The 16,759-nt window shown below is 36.0% G+C and overlaps 1 long non-coding RNA gene across 1 annotated transcript in view; it reads right to left on the bottom strand.

The window, feature by feature from the left end:
* Positions 1 to 8,073: 8,073 nt before the first annotated feature.
* Positions 8,074 to 16,759, bottom strand: part of LOC307179028 — a 384,625-nt gene continuing 375,939 nt past the window's right edge. The window contains exon 3 of the long non-coding RNA XR_013825319.1: positions 8,074 to 9,081. This is a non-coding gene — a long non-coding RNA (uncharacterized lncRNA). The remainder of the gene's footprint in view (positions 9,082 to 16,759) is intronic.

Here is a 16,759-nt window from a genome sequence, read left to right on the forward strand (position 1 = left end):
AGAGGAGACAAACAACTGCATACCCTAATTATCAGCAATCACAAAATCCACCATAACCAAGCAATTAATTTAGTTAAATATTTCTAAAACATAGTCTATGAGACTATAAAAATCAGCTGAGCAAGTTAGAAAACAGAAATGACAACAAATCAGTGATCCTACATATGAAAGAGTTTGCTCTTATAATTTTCCTAGTAGGAATCCTCTGAGGTTTACTTTTTCAATATTAATGAATCAGAATTCTAGATGTTTGGAGGATGGGATGGTCTTGGTAAAATGTTTGGAAGAGGTTTAATAATGTATTTGGGGTTCTTAGTGCTTAGTAGAAATTAACTCTCCTCTAACTCACTGTTCTATGCATTCATTTGGAAATTCATTCTGATAATTACATATATGAAACCATTTCATCTTAATTCAATCTTGCGAATTTGGTATTTTCATTTTCATTTAATTTTATTTATTTATTTTTAATTTATTTTTATTTTTGACTGCATTGGGTCTTCGTTGCTGCGCGCGGGCTTTCTCTAGTTGCGGCGAGCGGGGGCTACTCTTCGTTGACGTGCGCGGGCTTCTCATTGTGGTGGCTTCTCTTGTTACGGAGCACGGGCTGTAGGCGCATGGTACTTGTGGCTCGCGGGCTCTAGAGCACAGGCTCAGTAGTTGTGGCGCATGGGCTTAGTTGCTCTGTGGCATGTGGGATCTTCCCGGACCAGGGATCGAATCCATATCTCCTGCATTGGCAGGCGGATTCTTAACCACTGCACCACCAGGGAAGTCCCTCATTTTAAATATAAGGAAAACAAAGCTCAGAAAGGGTAAACAACTGGCCCCAAATCAGCCATCTAATTCTTGAACAGGCAGGACTAGATTCCAGTTATCTGTCCTACAAGGTCTTTCAAAATCTTAGAAAGAAATTTTTCTGTGATTATACTAACGTGATATACAGTTTATAATGACTCTGAAGGAATGTGGAAAAAAAACATTAGCTCAAATTCTAAGCATCTTACCAAGCATATTAGAATCATTTGGAAAAAAATCTGTTGAATGAAACCTTTTTTCCTTTATTGTCCATACTGTAAAATTCCAAATGCAATGCTATGAATGTCTGTCACATTCATTAAGTGCTATTATGTTAGAAGTTTACCTTCTAATTTAGCAGAACTTGGTGGTGTTGACCATATTCTTTGTGTGCTAGTCCCAAGTGTGGCTAGACAAACAGAACTGTAATGAAGTATAATTTATCCTTGTTTCTTCTCTATTGTATTTTTTTCTCAATACCTACATTTGATGGTGGAACTTTTGAAACATGTAATTTTATGCTACAAAATGGCTTATGATAATTTTCTTACTCCTTCTCTTGGACTTGAGTGTTGTTGTGTCTGTAAAACATTTTTAATATACTCAAAATCTAGGACCATATGCACAACTTCCTGTGTTTCTGAAGTTATTTAGAATTTTGCATGACATAAAAAAAAACACAACAATTTCCATTGGCTTAATAAAGTAGAAGTTTGTTTTCTCAGGTAATACGAATTCTTGAGTTAAGCAGCTGTGTTGATTCAATGGCTCACGAATGTAGGACTAGATACTGAAGCCATCACCTTGTGACCATATGGGAGAAACCAACATATTTATGTTATAGCACCAATGAAGGACAGAGATGCAAGGCAAAAAGTATCATGCCAATGGAGTGTGTTCCTTTAAAGAGCTTTACTTAACCCCTACCATATGACTTTCTCGTGCATCACTCTGGCTAGAATTAGGCCACATGATCAACCTTATCTGCAAGGGAAACTAGGGACCTTTTCAGCTAGCAAATGTGCTCCCCTAAATACAATCTGGGTTCAGTTGATATAGAAGACCGGTTACTAGGCTCAGTTGACTGGTCATATATTTTTGTTTGGTTGCCCAGTGTATATAAAGCTATGCTTACATTATACCATAGTCTATTAAATGTGCAATACCATCACTTCTAAAAAATGTACATAACTTAATTTAAAAAAAACTTTATTGCTAAAAATTGCTAACCATTATCTAAGCCTTCAGTGGGTCGTAACTTTTTTTGTTGGTGGAGGGTCTTTCCCTGATGTTGATGGCTGCTGACTGATCAGGGTGCTGGTTGCTGAAGTTGAGGTGGCCATAGCAATTTATTAAAATAAGACAACATTAAAGTTTGCCTCATCAATTGACTCTTCCTTTCACAAGCGAGTTCTCTGTAGCATCCAATGCTGTTTGACAGCGTTTTACCCACAGTAGAGCTTTTAAAAGAAATTGGAGTCAATCCTCTCAAAACCTGCCTCTGCTTTACCAATGAAGTTTATGCAATATTCTGAATATTTTGTTGTTGTTTCAACAATCTTCACAGCATCTTCACCAGGAGTAGATTCCATCTCAAGAAATTATTTTCTTTGCTTATGCAAAAGAGGCAACTCCTCATCTGTTCAAGTTTTACCATGAGATTGCAGCAATTCAGTCACATCTTCAGGCTCCAGTTCTAATTTTAGCTCTCTCACTATTTCCACCACATTTGCTGTTACTTTCTCCACTTACGTCTTGAACCCCTCCCCTCAAAGTCATCCATGAGGGTTGAAATAAAATTTTGGCCTCTTCTCAAGAATCATGAATGTTCTTAATGGCATCTAGAATGGTGAATCCTCATGAATTCCAGAAGGGTTTCAGTTTACTCGCTTAGATCCATCAGAGGAATTACTATCTATGACAGCTACAGCCTTACAAAATACTTTTCTGTTTCTGAAATAACAAGACTTGAAAGTTGAAGTTACTCCTTGATCCATGGGCTGCAGAATGAATACTCTGTTAGCAGCATTAAAACAACATTAATCTCATTGTACATCTCCATCAGAGCTCTTGGGTGACCAGATGCATTGTCAGTGAGCAGTAATATTCTAAAAGGAATCTTTTTTTCTGAGCAGTAGGTCTCTACAGTGGCCATAAAATATTCAGTAAACCATATTGCAAACAGATGTGCTGTCATCCAGGCTTTGCTGTTCAATTTATAGAACACAGACAGGGTGGATTTAGCATAATTCTTAAGGGCCCTAGGATTTTCAGAATGGTAAATGAGCATTGGTTTCAACTTAAAGTCACCAAAGTCACCAAGCATTAGCTTCTAATAAAACAGTCAGTCTGGGGCTTCCCTGGTGGCGCAGTGGTTGAGAGTCCACCTGCCAATGCAGGGGACATGGGTTCGTGCCCTGTTCCAGGAAGACCCCACATGCCACGGAGTGGCTGGGTCCATGAGCCATGGACGCTGGGCCTGCGCGTCCAGAGCCTGTGCTCCGCGGCAGGAGAGGCCGCAGTGGTGAGAGGCCCGCATATCACAAAAAAAAAAAAAAAAAGAGTCACTCTGTCCTTTGAAGCCAGGCATTGACTTCTCCTCTCTAGCTATGAAAGTCCTAGATGGCATCTTCTTCCAATAAAAGGCTGGACACTGAAAAACTCTTGTTTAGGTAGCCACCTTCATTAATCTCAGCTAGATCTTCTGGATAACTTGCTGTAGCTTCTACATCAGCACTTGCTGCTTCACCTGGCACTCTTATGTTATGGAGATGGCTTCTTTCCTTAAACCTCATGAACCAGGCTCAGCTAGCTTCAAACTTTTCTTCTGCAGCTTCCTCACCTTTCTTAGCCTTCACAGAACTGAAGAGAGTTGGGGCCTTGCTCTGGATTAGGCTTTGGCTGAAGGGAATGTTATGGCTGGTTTAATCTTCTATTTAGAAGATTAAAACTTCCCCATATCAACAATAAGGCTGTTTCACTTTCTTATCACTTCTGTGTTTACTGGAGTAGCACTTTTAACTTCCTTCAAGAACTTTTCCTTTGCATTTCCAACTTGGTTAACCGGCACAAGAAGCTTAGCTTTCAGCCAATCTCAGCTTTCAATTTGCTTTCCTCACTAAGATTAATCATTTCTAGCTCTTGATTTTTTTCCTAGTTTTTAATTTAAAGTGAGAGACATGTGACTCTTCCTTTTACTTGAACACTTAGAGACCATTATTAGGATTATTAACTGGTTTAATTTCAATACTTTTGCATCTCAGGGAATAGGGAGGCCCAAGAAGAGGGAGAGAGACAGGGGAATGACTGGTTGGTGCAGCAGTTAAAACACACATAACATTTATTGATTAAGTTTTTTCTTATATGGGCATGGTTCATGGTATCCAAAAGCAATTACAATAGTAACATCAAAGTCACTGATCACAAATCACGATAGCAAATGTAATAATACTGAAAATGTTTTGAAATATGAGAACTACCAAAATGTGACATAGACAAATGAAGTGAGCAAATGCTCTTGGAAAAATGGTGCCAACAGACTTGCTCGACACAGGGTTGCCACCAACTTTCAATTTGTAAAAAAAATGAAGGATCCGTGAGGTGCAACAGAGCAAACTGCAATAAAACAAGGTATGCCTGTATTTATTTCTATTAGTGATACCATCATCGTGTCACCAGATGGGAAACTGCTGATCAAGACTCTCGAAGACTGTAGTTTTTCAGAAACAGATTACAAAATATTTGTAACATACTGTAAAAGTTAAATATAGATATAGCTATAGATGCAGTGGTATATTTTTAATTTAACATCTTTATTGGAGTATAACTGCTTTACAATGATGTGTTAGTTTCTGCTTTATAACAAAGTGAATCAGCCATACGTATACATATATCCCCATATCTCTTCCCTCTTGGTCTCCCTCCCTCCCACCCTCCCTACCCCACCCCTCTAGGTGGTCACAAAGCACTGAGCTGATCTCCCTGTGCTATGCGGCTGCTTCCCACTAGCTATTTATTTTACATTTGGTACTATATATATGTCAATGCTACTCTCACTTTGTCCCAGCTTACCCTTCCCCCTCCTCGTGTCCTCAAGTCCATTCTCTAGTAGGTCTGCGTCTTTATTCCCATCCTGCCCCTAGGTTCTTCATGACCTTTTTTTTTTTTAGATTCCATATATATGTGTGGATGAAGACGATGTGGCACATATATACAATGGAATATTACTCAGCCATAAAATGAAATTGAGTTATTTGTAGTGAGGTGGATGGACCTAGAGTCTGTCATACAGAGTGAAGTAAGTCAGAAAGAGAAAAACACATACTGTATGCTAGTGATATACTTTTAAAATGACATTTTTTTAAGCCATGCAATGTCAAAATTTGTACCTATGCAGACACTAGTTAATAGATTTACTGTTGTGCGTGTACGTGTGCAGTTTTCTGAAAAACAGAAATTTTTAAGGTAGAAATTTAGGATTATTATACTTACTCCAGCTCCAATCTTACCCACAGTACAAATGATACACTTATATTAATACACACACACACACACACACATGCCCACATAAACATGCATATCTCTCAATATGGAGGTCTCAATATCTAACAAAGTACTCAAGGGGATGAAACATCTTGTTTGGGGGAAATCTATAAAGTATTTAAATATCTGTTTCTAACATGACAAAGAGTATGATATTTAATATCATCATAAAATTATTCAAAAAATATCAAAACTCTAAATACAACAAAATGTTCTGGAAAAGAAGTGCATAAGAAGATGTTAAAGATGTTTATAAATCAATTAAATTGCACAATTCAAAACAATATTTCAATCTAACTGATTTGCAGAATTAACTCTAGGTTATTCAAGAGAAAACTGACTTATTATTTATCAAATAGCAAGCAAGAATTATCAGAAACACTAAAGAGAACACGTAAAATGCTAAATTGTTTTTGAGTTTTAGATCTTTCTGACAGCAAACTTAAAGCAGATTTATCAAAAGTAAGTGCTTTGATTTCAGGGTTGGCTAAAAGTAAAATAGATCTTTAAAGTCTGTCACCATAGTTTTTTGTCAAATTGACAGAGATGGTCCAGTTCACTTTGTTTCTGGAGCTTACATTATTTTTTCCTCCTAAGGAGAAAACAAACTCATTCCAAATAACCCCAAGCCAATATACTACATCTTAAAATTATTAATCTATTTTATAACATCACATACCTCTATGTGTTTCACATTTTGTATATTTTACCATAGGTTTTATTCTGGAAATGCATGAAGAATGATGAGGAATGGGATGTAAATTCCAATAGAATGTTTTAAGAAACTTATTTTGGATTTAGATGTTTAACAACCAAGCAAATACTATTTAAGCATGTGTCATTCTCAGTGAAGCTCTCAAGAAAATGTGGTGGGATTTTAGAATTAGAATTATGGATCACTTTTTATCACACAGTAGCAAATGATAGACCTGAAATTTGAACTTAACTCTCCTACAGTGATGTCTACTCTTTTCTATTATTTGTCTCCAAATATAGCATCCAGATTAGCTTCACTATATTGGACAGACAATACTGTACTTTAAACATAACACAGACAGAATATTAACTTGGTTTAAATCTGGAGACGATATTAATTTCATCAGAGATTAACTGCGGAAATTAGAACAGTTTGTTGTACATCATACATTCCCCAATTCTATTTATGCAATTGATTTTGGGTTTTTTTTTACATCATGAAATGCCTTACTGACTCTTTTGGTGTTTTTCTTCTTGATGAAATTCATAAACTTGCAAGTAAAATTTCGAGAAAGACATAATTTAGCTGACTTTACCAGATTACATTGCAAATAACTAAGCTCTTAAAAAACTTAGAATATTTAAAGATGTGTTCTGATTTCTATATACGTCACGATCCAAAGTAACTACTACAAATTTATATTTCTTTCTAATTTTAATGTGGATTTTGGTCAAGCTTACTAAGGTAAAGGGTAACTAAATTAATCTAACACTTCTTAAGCAGTGAGAATAACATAAATTTGGAGTGCACCCCAGAAAAAAAGCAAAATTACCACTGATTGCAATAATTTTTACAACAATATAGATTTTGGTGATAAAATATAATGACTTAAAAGATATTCCTCTTCTTAGATCAATTATATTATTTATGAAATGGAGGTTTCTTTGAGTCATCCTTACTTTTTCACATCCAGCCTTCCACATGTATGGATTATTTCCAGATATCTCTTTGCTAGTGAATGGTGTCCCTCGTTTATAGTTGTTAAAGTAAACAAAGTAAAAATGATAAATACAAGAGGGCTTACTTATTGTAGAATTAATTTTATTCTGATGGCCATTGGTTGTCGAGATTCAAGTCCTAAATTCCAGTAGAGTCCACACCTATAGAACATTCTAGGAGTGACAAGTGATTGAACTGAGGTGGTAAGAAAATTTTATGATGGGGAGTAGAGATTAAGTAGAACTTAAATACTTTATTTCTTATGTATATTTTTCCACTAAAAACTTTTAAAAATATATATCTTTTCAGTACCAAGAATGATCTGAAAGCAGTCTGAACCTCATGGACTCAGCTGATAATGAATGACAAGTTGGGGGACTCAGCCAGGAATTTAGATTCACCTTCACTATCTCCTCTACCTTGTTCTTCTCTTAAGAAGAAGGATACTAAGTGTGGACCATGGATACATAAATACTAATTAGACAAAGAAATGGAGGATAGAGTTTTTGATGTTAGGGGGGAAACTCTTTCTTTTGCTCTCTTTTTCTCTTTCTCTGTCTTTGTCTCTCTCTCCCTCCCTCACACTCCCCTCATACCCCTGCAATTCTTAGTGTAGTATCTTTGAATTTTCAGATTGTTTCACTCTTGATATTATTTTATGCAATAAAATGTGACGTGTTTGGGGCTGCCTCCTGCTCATCAGGGATCTTGCTCTGGAATTGCATAAGAATATGAGAATTACAACAATCCTACTCAGGGTCTCATTGAGAAACTTTCTTTTCTTGGCATGTTTATCCTTGGGTTTATTTTCTAAACATTTTTTGTCACTGAAGTAAGAGCTTGTACAGGCTATTATTTCCTAGGGTGAGATAAGTAAATGAAACAACAAAAAAGGAGTCTTTGACAAAACAATTTCTGATCTAACATACATTTAGGTTGTCTCAGTTTTGTCAAGCAATGGTTTCATAAGCATATTTACAAATATATCCTTGTGTGCTATGTGCTAGTACAACTCTTTCTGTAGTGTGGATTCTAGAAATGAAATTGGCTAGGAAGTGGGTAAACACATTTTAAATTTTTTTTTTTTTTTTCTTTCGGTACGCGGGCCTCTCACTGTTGTGGCCTCTCCCGTTGCGGAGCACAGGCTCCGGACGCGCAGGCTCAGCGGCCATGGCTCACGGGCCTAGCCGCTCTGCGGCATGTGGGATCTTCCTGGACCAGGGCATGAACCCATGTCCCCTGCATCGGCAGGCAGACTCTCAACCACTGTGCCACCAGGGAAGCCCCATATTTTAAAATTTTAATACCTCCAAGTTGACTTCTGAATTTTTTTTTTTTTAACCAATATACACTCCTGCTGCAATGTTTGAGCAGCTCTTGAAATTCCTTTGTCAATACCTAAACATGTTTTAGAGGATGGAAACACTATAGACCATGAAACTGTCATCTAAAGCACCACAAAGTTTTGGTCCATGTAAGTTTAATCTCGTATCAAAATGAATAAAAACTATTACATGTACACTTGGCCATTATGCAGAATGGTCATTAGCTCTCTCTATATGAGAGAGATAGAGATAGAAACTAACAACTTTTCTCAAATATAACTTAGAGCAGTTAAATAAAATTGACCTTTCTTTTGTCTTTCTTTTGATTTCAACAAAAATTAATTAAATTCAAGAAATGTTTACAACATTCGCTGAAATGTGGGCTTTATATCAGTTATGTATTAATGCAGTTCATTATTTATGAATACAACATTATTGATTATCTATTCTGTGCTAAGCACTCAACTAGGCACTGAAGACAGAGGTGAGAAAAAGAACATCTCTGTCTCTGAGAAGCACAAAGTAGCCTTCAACACAACGTGAAGAGAAAAAAAGATGAAGAAACAATAAATGTGATGGGATCAAGAAAGTGGTTACTCACTGTGCCCCACAAGGCATCAGGCAAAGCTTCACAGAATGAGATGGTTGAGGTGTGAAGGATGTATTGGAATTCTCCAGGTAGATAAGAATAGAAAAATCACTTCATAGAGAGTATAAAACCTGTGAAAACCAGCAGGATATGAGAGACAATTGAATAATTGGGGAAGTTTGTTTAAAGACATATAAAATGCTTAGAATGGTGTCTGGCACTACCATTATTTACAGAATATTTGCTACCATCATCACCATCATCATCATTATTAGGTGAGTGGTAGTAGCAATTATTTACTCTTCTTCAAAACTCTATGTATCAAATATATGCTCCCAATGTATTCCCAACCTGTTCACAATGATAAAATTAAGGCACAGATACATTAGGTAACTTTTCTAAAATCACATAGCTGGTTAGTGGGGGAGTATGGTAAGAACTCAGGCTGTTGGTAGTTTCATGTAGTTCAACTTCAAGACACATATAGAAAAGATTTGGAAATGCAACAGATTATGAAAAAAAGTTATACACTAGTATAAATATGTTGTTCTGTAGATCAGAGTTTCTGAAAGGTATTATGCATAACAATGTATGAGCTAATACAAATGGTATCATCAGCAGAGCCATTTTCCTTTTGTGTGTGTGTGTGTCTGTGTGTGTGTGTTTTGTTTTTGTTTTTTGTTCCTACATCTGCCAGCACTGGAGAGGTCAACGATATTAGTGAGCTAGTGAGAGAGAAAGTAAGTGAGAAAAAGAGGTCTCCTCTGCTATATGCTTTCGTCTAATGGGAGTAGCAACTCGAAGCCAGTCCTCATTAGAGAGGTGGGAAATGTCTTTACCTTTATAGAAGATTAAAATGTTAATCAGTATAGGACTGGATGACTTCTGAATCAAGACTTTTACAGCAAAAATTGAACATAGGACATTTTATTATCTAAAGTGAACAGAGAAATGATGGAGTCTGCAGGAGTTATCGTGCAATAACAGAGGAAAAATTTAATTTCCTGTACTGAGTACATTTTAAAGGAACAGTAGAATACGAAAATAAAGTTATATTTTGAGTACTTTCTATAAGTTTAATATATCCATTAGAGATGTTTAAAAGACAGAATCAATTTTTACATCAATGAGGAAGTGGGAAGAGTAAAAATGAGCTAAATATTACTTCATTAGTTGCTTAAGTGAATAAAGATATTAATGGAGGGAAAAGAATGAGATCAAGTTTGTATATGTTGATGGTGCAGATGTAGATATTTACAGATATCAAGACAAAGATGTCAATTAGCATAAGAGAAACACAAATCTGGTATTTCCAGTTTATACTTGTTCAAGGTGAATTTTAGATATATATATTTCCTTTCATCTTATTATTCATTCAGAAACAATTTTTCCTGTTATTCTATTTTCTGCCTCAGGAAAGTGCTCCCATTTATTGGTGAACCAGAGCTTAAAGGCCTCAAGTAAACATCACAGTAAAAAGCGTTTTTATGTTGTTGTTATTGTTGTTGTTTTCTGTTGCAATTTCCTTAGGAAAACTTTTGGTAAAAATGATTTTAAAAAACCTGACAAACAGCAAACATACAGAAAGAACTTATAATAATGAAAAGAGGAAGACCATTTCCCTTCTCAATATGACTGGGAAGAACAAAGGGAAAAGCACTTAAAATTAAGCTTGTTTTATTTTTATTTATTTATTTTTTAATTTCTCTGGTTGCATCACCCTAATTTTCTTCTGCCTTCAGTTTCCTTTGATCTATGAAGACAGAAGATAGAATTGTGGTAATCATTTCACAATGTGTACATATATCAAATCATCATATTGTACACTTTAAATGTATACAATTTTGTCAATTTTACCTCAAAAAAGCTGGAAAAAAACCAGAAGATAGCAATTTAACAGTATTTGCACTTCCTATTATAAACCTGTACCAAAGTGTGTGTCTATGTGATTAACTGATAATTAAATTGTCTTCATTGTAACTACAATTACTTTTTTTCTAGAAAATAGGTTTTGCTCAATTTTGTTTTCATGTGCATCTTCCTTTTTTATTTGTAACATGTTTTTGAGGTATAATTGATATGTAATAAGATGTACACATTTAAGGAATACAATAAGTTTTGCTCATGAAACCATCAACAAATCCAGATAATGAACATTTCCATCACTCCAAAAGTTTGCTGATGGCTCTTTGTAATTCCTCCCTCTCACCTCAGCTCACTCACATCTCTGTCATCCCTCCCACTCATGTGTTTTCCATCATGGTATATTGGTTTCCAACTCTCTAGAATTGTATATAAATAGAGCAATCCTGTGTATGAACTTATTGGTCTGGCTTCTTCAACTGGAATACTTATTTCAAGATCCACCCATACTGGAGCATGTATCAAGAGTCCATTCTTTTTATTGCTGAGTATTGAATAGATATACCAAACATATTCAGTCTGTTCACCTATTAATAGACACTTTGGGCTGTTTTCAATTTTTGGCTGTTACAAATAAAGCTATGATCATTCTTTTACTAGTTTTTGTAGAGACATCTTCTTTAATTTCTTTTAGGTAAATACCTAGGAGTGGAAGGGCTGGATCATATGATAGATATATGTTTTACTTTTTAAGAAACTACCAAGATGTTTTCTAAAGTGGTCCCACTACTTTACATTCCCACTAGTAGTGTATGAGAGTTCCAGATTCTCTACAACCTCACCAGCACCAAGTGCAGTCAGGTTTACTTTCAGTCATTCTGATGGGTTTGTCTCATTATGATTTTAAGTTTTATTTTCCTAACGAATGATGTTAAGCATCTTTTCAGGTGCTTATGTGCTATCTACATATATTTGGTAAAGTGTTCAAATATTTTACCCCTTTTTTTTTTTTACCTGATTTGTTTCCTTATTACTGAATTTTGAAATTCTTTTATATGTTCTGGAAATAAGTGCTTTATCAGATATATGTTTTACAAAATCTTCTCTCAATCAAGTAGACAAAGATCATAAAATGCAATCCCTATCAAATTACCAATGGCATTTTTCACAGAACTGGAACCAAAAAAATTTAACTTTGTATGGAAACATAAAAGACCCCAAATAGCCAAACAAAGATTTCTCAGATCTTGAGAAAGAAGAATGGAGCTAAAGGAATCACGCTCCCCGACTTCAGACTATACTACAAAGGTACAGTAATCAAAACTGGCACAAAAACAGACACATAGATAAATGCAACAGGATACAAAGCTCAGAAATAAATCTATGCACTTTTGGTCAATTATTCTATGACAAACGAGGCAAGAATATACAATGGAGAAAAGACAGTCTCTTCAATAAGTGGTGCTGGGAAAACTAGACAGCTACACGTAAAAGAATGAAATTAGAACATTCTCTAACACCATATACAAAAATGAACTCAAAATGGATTAAAGGTCTAAATGTAAGACCGCATACTCTAAAACTCCCAAAGGAAAACATAGGCAGAACACTCTTTGACATAAATTGCAGCAATTTTTTGGATCCGTGTCCTAGAGTAATGGAAACAAAAGCAAAAATAAACAAATAGAACCTAATTAAATTTAAAACCTTTTGCACAGCAAAGGAAACCATGAACAAAACAAAAAGACAACCCAGAGAATGGGAGAAAATATTTGCAAATGATGTAACCGACAAGGGATTAGTCTCCAAAATTTACCAACAGCTCATGCAGCTCAATATCAAAAAGCAAAGAACCCAATAAAAAAAAATGGGCAAAAGACCTAAATAGACATTTCCAAAGAAGGCATACAGATGACCAACAGGCACATGAAAAGATGCTCCACATAGCTAATTATTAGAGAAATGCAAATCAAAACTATCAATACAATGAGGTATATCACCTCACATTGGTCAGAACTGCCATCATCAAAAAGTCTACAAATAATAAATGCTGGAGAGGGTATGGAGGAAAAGGAACCCTCCCTCACTGTTGGTGAAAATGTAAATTGGTGCAGCCACTATAGAGAACAGAATGGAGGTTCCTTAAAAAACTAGAATTACCATATGATCCAGAGCTCTCGTTTTATGTAGCCCTTTCCTTTTTAATAGTCCTGCCAACTCTAGCTTCCTTGATCTCTCTGTACTCACAATTATGCCTCCTCAACTCAGGGAGTCCATTAAGCTCTGCATGAATTTCCCCTCCCTTTTCCATGGCCTAGAAACTCTCTCAATGCAGTAAGTTGGGACAATTATAGAGCTTACCTAGATCATCTCTTGTATCTCAGGGATCACTGTCCTTCACAGTCTGATACCCAATTTCTTGAGAAGGGTTGTTTCATGTGTTTTGCATGTGTTTTAATTTTTTCAGATAGGAGAGCAAATACAGTCCACTCTGTCTTGGAAAGAAGTGGACATTCTTTCAACTACTTTTAAAATTAGGTAAAACCTAATCTGGCACCAGCATCAGAGAAATCAGAAACATATAAACATTCCTACAACAATTAAAGGAAATGTGGATACCTCTCCTAAATAGCATATTTAGAGATAAGTTTTCTGTATGAAAAGGCAAAAGGGAGATATGACAATCAATTTTATAGATATTATTTTTAAATTTACCAGTGAAGTGATATATGATTTGTTATTCTCAAATAATTAAATATCTTCCTTGTGTTCCAATACATGAAACAAGTCTTTGCAAGTTTTTAAAATATTGTGGCTGAAATAATTCCAGTATCAGAAATGTTGCTGACACAGATTGAAGTTTCTCACTCTTCTCTCTGACCCCAATAAATTTGAAAGCATTTGCTACATGTGAAATTTAAGGTAAACTCACTCTGTATGTATTTGTATTTATGAGTCTGTGTGAATGTACTTATCTATGTTCTCATACACTTTTATTTCCTTTTACATTCTATATAGTGATGGATAGAGCTAAGTTTACATTGTTTAAAAAATAAAATGAACCTACTTTGACTTGACATAGGAACTCATCAGAAATTTAGTTCTTAAATACTGTTTTTCTAGGTAATAGAGTATTTAAAAGCAGGCCATCCTGAGAGAAACAGGAGTAAATGTAAATAGAGTCACATCACTCAAGTCCATGCCTCTTTCCTAAAGGCAACTCTTGTCAAATGATTAATTAATACAAGCATATAAAGGCCCGGAAAGCTTTCCTCAATTTTGGATAACACTGAAGGGTCATCTCAGATTGAGAACTCACTATAGGCTCAGATGAGGTCCTTTTTGCAATGGCATCACAATTAAACTTTTCTTTCCACACAATCCTTCACTCCACTACAGATGTTGATGCTAAGACCAATCACCAATAAAGTTTTTGTATACAAATATTCATCTCAGAGCCTGTTTTTATATTGGCAGATGGTTCCAGGAAGCAGAGTCTAAAGTGATACTCTGAACATGGCTCACTGGTTCACTGGCTGGCAATGAGGACCCCTAATCATTGCTGGTGAGTAGAAGGAACACTGTTAGTCCCTGAAATGTGGGAACAGTAAACCTGTCAAAGCAATCACCAAAGTTAAAATGAGACACCAGTATAATGGAATGCAGTGGTAGCTACACTGGTATACTGGTACTCTTAGAGGTAGAAGGAAAACAGTAATCATAAGGGCTATGGATTTGGAAGAAAATTTCTGGGGGCAATCAACTAATTGGAGAAGGGCAATGAGAAGCTGATGATAAAAATCAACAAAAGGACAAAGTGTGAAATCCAGAAGTCTCTGTTGGTTGTGTACAAATATACTCTTTCCTGTAACCAGAGTCTCAGAAAAGTTGAGAATCAGGTATAAAAATTAATTATAAGATTAGTATAGGTCCAGAGAAGGCTGTATTCTCAATCATAGCAGGCCTACTCTGCCAAAGTCAGAGGGCTGAGTAGGAAGAACTGAAGCTCTGAGTCTTGGGAAAGGGATATGCAATTCAATGCAATCAACACACTCAAAGATCTTAAATCCAGTTTCCCAGGACCTTCTGGATCTGTAGATGTAATTTAGCCATAACTGTTGAAGCCTCTACCTTTTTTCCTTTGTTTGAAGATGATGAAGCACATTCTGCCTTACAAAATGGCATATACTCCCTTAGGATAAACCCTGCCATCCTTCTTGACCACAAGATAAATGACTAAGCTTAAGTCTCAACCTAACCCAGGCAGGGATGCTCTGTTTCTGCAGGACCTGTTGATGCCTCAGGGCCATCCAAGATGTGCTACCTGGAGACTGGAAAATACCTATGGGACTAGATCCTAATTGTTCCGATTAAAAGAGAGTTATCAATATAGAAGGATTTCCTCATGAAATAGGTTTTAACACCCTGGCAAGGACCCTGAAAGATGGTACTAAAAATGCTCCCAGAATGATTCTTGTTCCCTTACAGAAAGTGATTGCCCAGAAATGCTGTGACAGTTTAAAAAAAAAAAAGTCAGAGCAATGGATATGCTAAAGACATATGCTATATAAGGTGAGGAATCCCGTCAGATGAACGAATTAAGGTCGTAGAAGGCACTTCACCAATGTGATAAGGAATAGACTAGAGAGAGTAGCTGGCATCATTGAGAAGCTCAAAGGTGGATTCCTCTGTAAACCAAGGATGAGAATAGTAATTGTTATTATAGAACTTCTATGATTTATGCTAATAGGGATGATGAAATACTGAAAATAAATAGAGGCCAGCTATCTTCTCTCAACCACTTGTCAGAAGCCAGGTTGTGAACTTATTGTAATGTGCAAGAAGGTCTGAAAGGCAGCCAGAAGGACCAGATCCACAGAGTGCCAGAGAAACGGATACAAAACCACATTTATAGGGGCAAAATAGATAGGCATACAAAAAGGGTGCTGCTCAATCTATACAGTCAAAAGAATTCAAGTTGGGATGATAAGGAGGCTGAGAGATATAAATCCCAATAAAGTCATGATCCCTTTATCAATTTTCAAAGGAGAGGCCAGACCTCCAAAAGAAACTAGAGCAAGCTTAAATAACATTTTCCCCAGTCTTGCCCAAGAGACTTCTGTTCCTTTCCAGGAAAACCATACATCAGGGAAAGGGAAGTAACCAAACATTTCGAGGACCCAAAACATCACCATACATGCTGTTAGTGTAAGGCTTATGGGGGCCACGTAATCTATGGACTCTTAGCTTGGCACAACGAACTGAAATTTTATATGTTGAAATGCCAGTCCCCAATGTGATGGTATTAGGAGGTGGGACCTCTGGGAGGTAATTAGGTCATAAGGGTGAAGTCCTCATGAACAGGATTAATGCCCTTATAAAACGGACCTTAGAGAGCTCTCTCTCCTATCTACTGCATGAGAGTTTCATGCCACAGATGCTAAAATTTGTACTCTTCTAGGTTACTGCCTCTAACCATTCAGCAGCCTTTCAGGAGGCCAAATCCCATGCACTGAAGTTTTAATCAGGGAGCATAGGTGCAGTTTTGAGTGCAGAGTGCTGAGAGAGAGAGACAGAGACAAAGAGAGAGCAGATGAATGAGAAAATCTGAAAATAAGCTGAAGATAGATGTCTAATACACCTAGCAAAATGTGCCATGATTCTCTCTAGATTCTTCTTTATATCTAAAATATTTGTGCAACAATGAAAGAAATGCATAATGTATGAGGACTGTAAAAAGCGAAATTCACCATATTTTAGAAGTATCATTGAACATACTTTTTTATAAGTAAATATAACTGACTGTAAAGAGCCCATCACACACTAGCATGCACATATACACTCATACAAACCGAATTAAGAGTAGAAAGATAGAAGAAAAAAATAGACCAAGTGTTATTTCAATACCAACTTGTGTCCATAAATCCTAACAGACAGTAAACATTT

Source organism: Stenella coeruleoalba, assembly GCF_951394435.1.
Source record: "Stenella coeruleoalba genome assembly, chromosome: 20".
In the NCBI taxonomy this organism is placed as follows: Eukaryota; Metazoa; Chordata; class Mammalia; order Artiodactyla; family Delphinidae; genus Stenella; species Stenella coeruleoalba.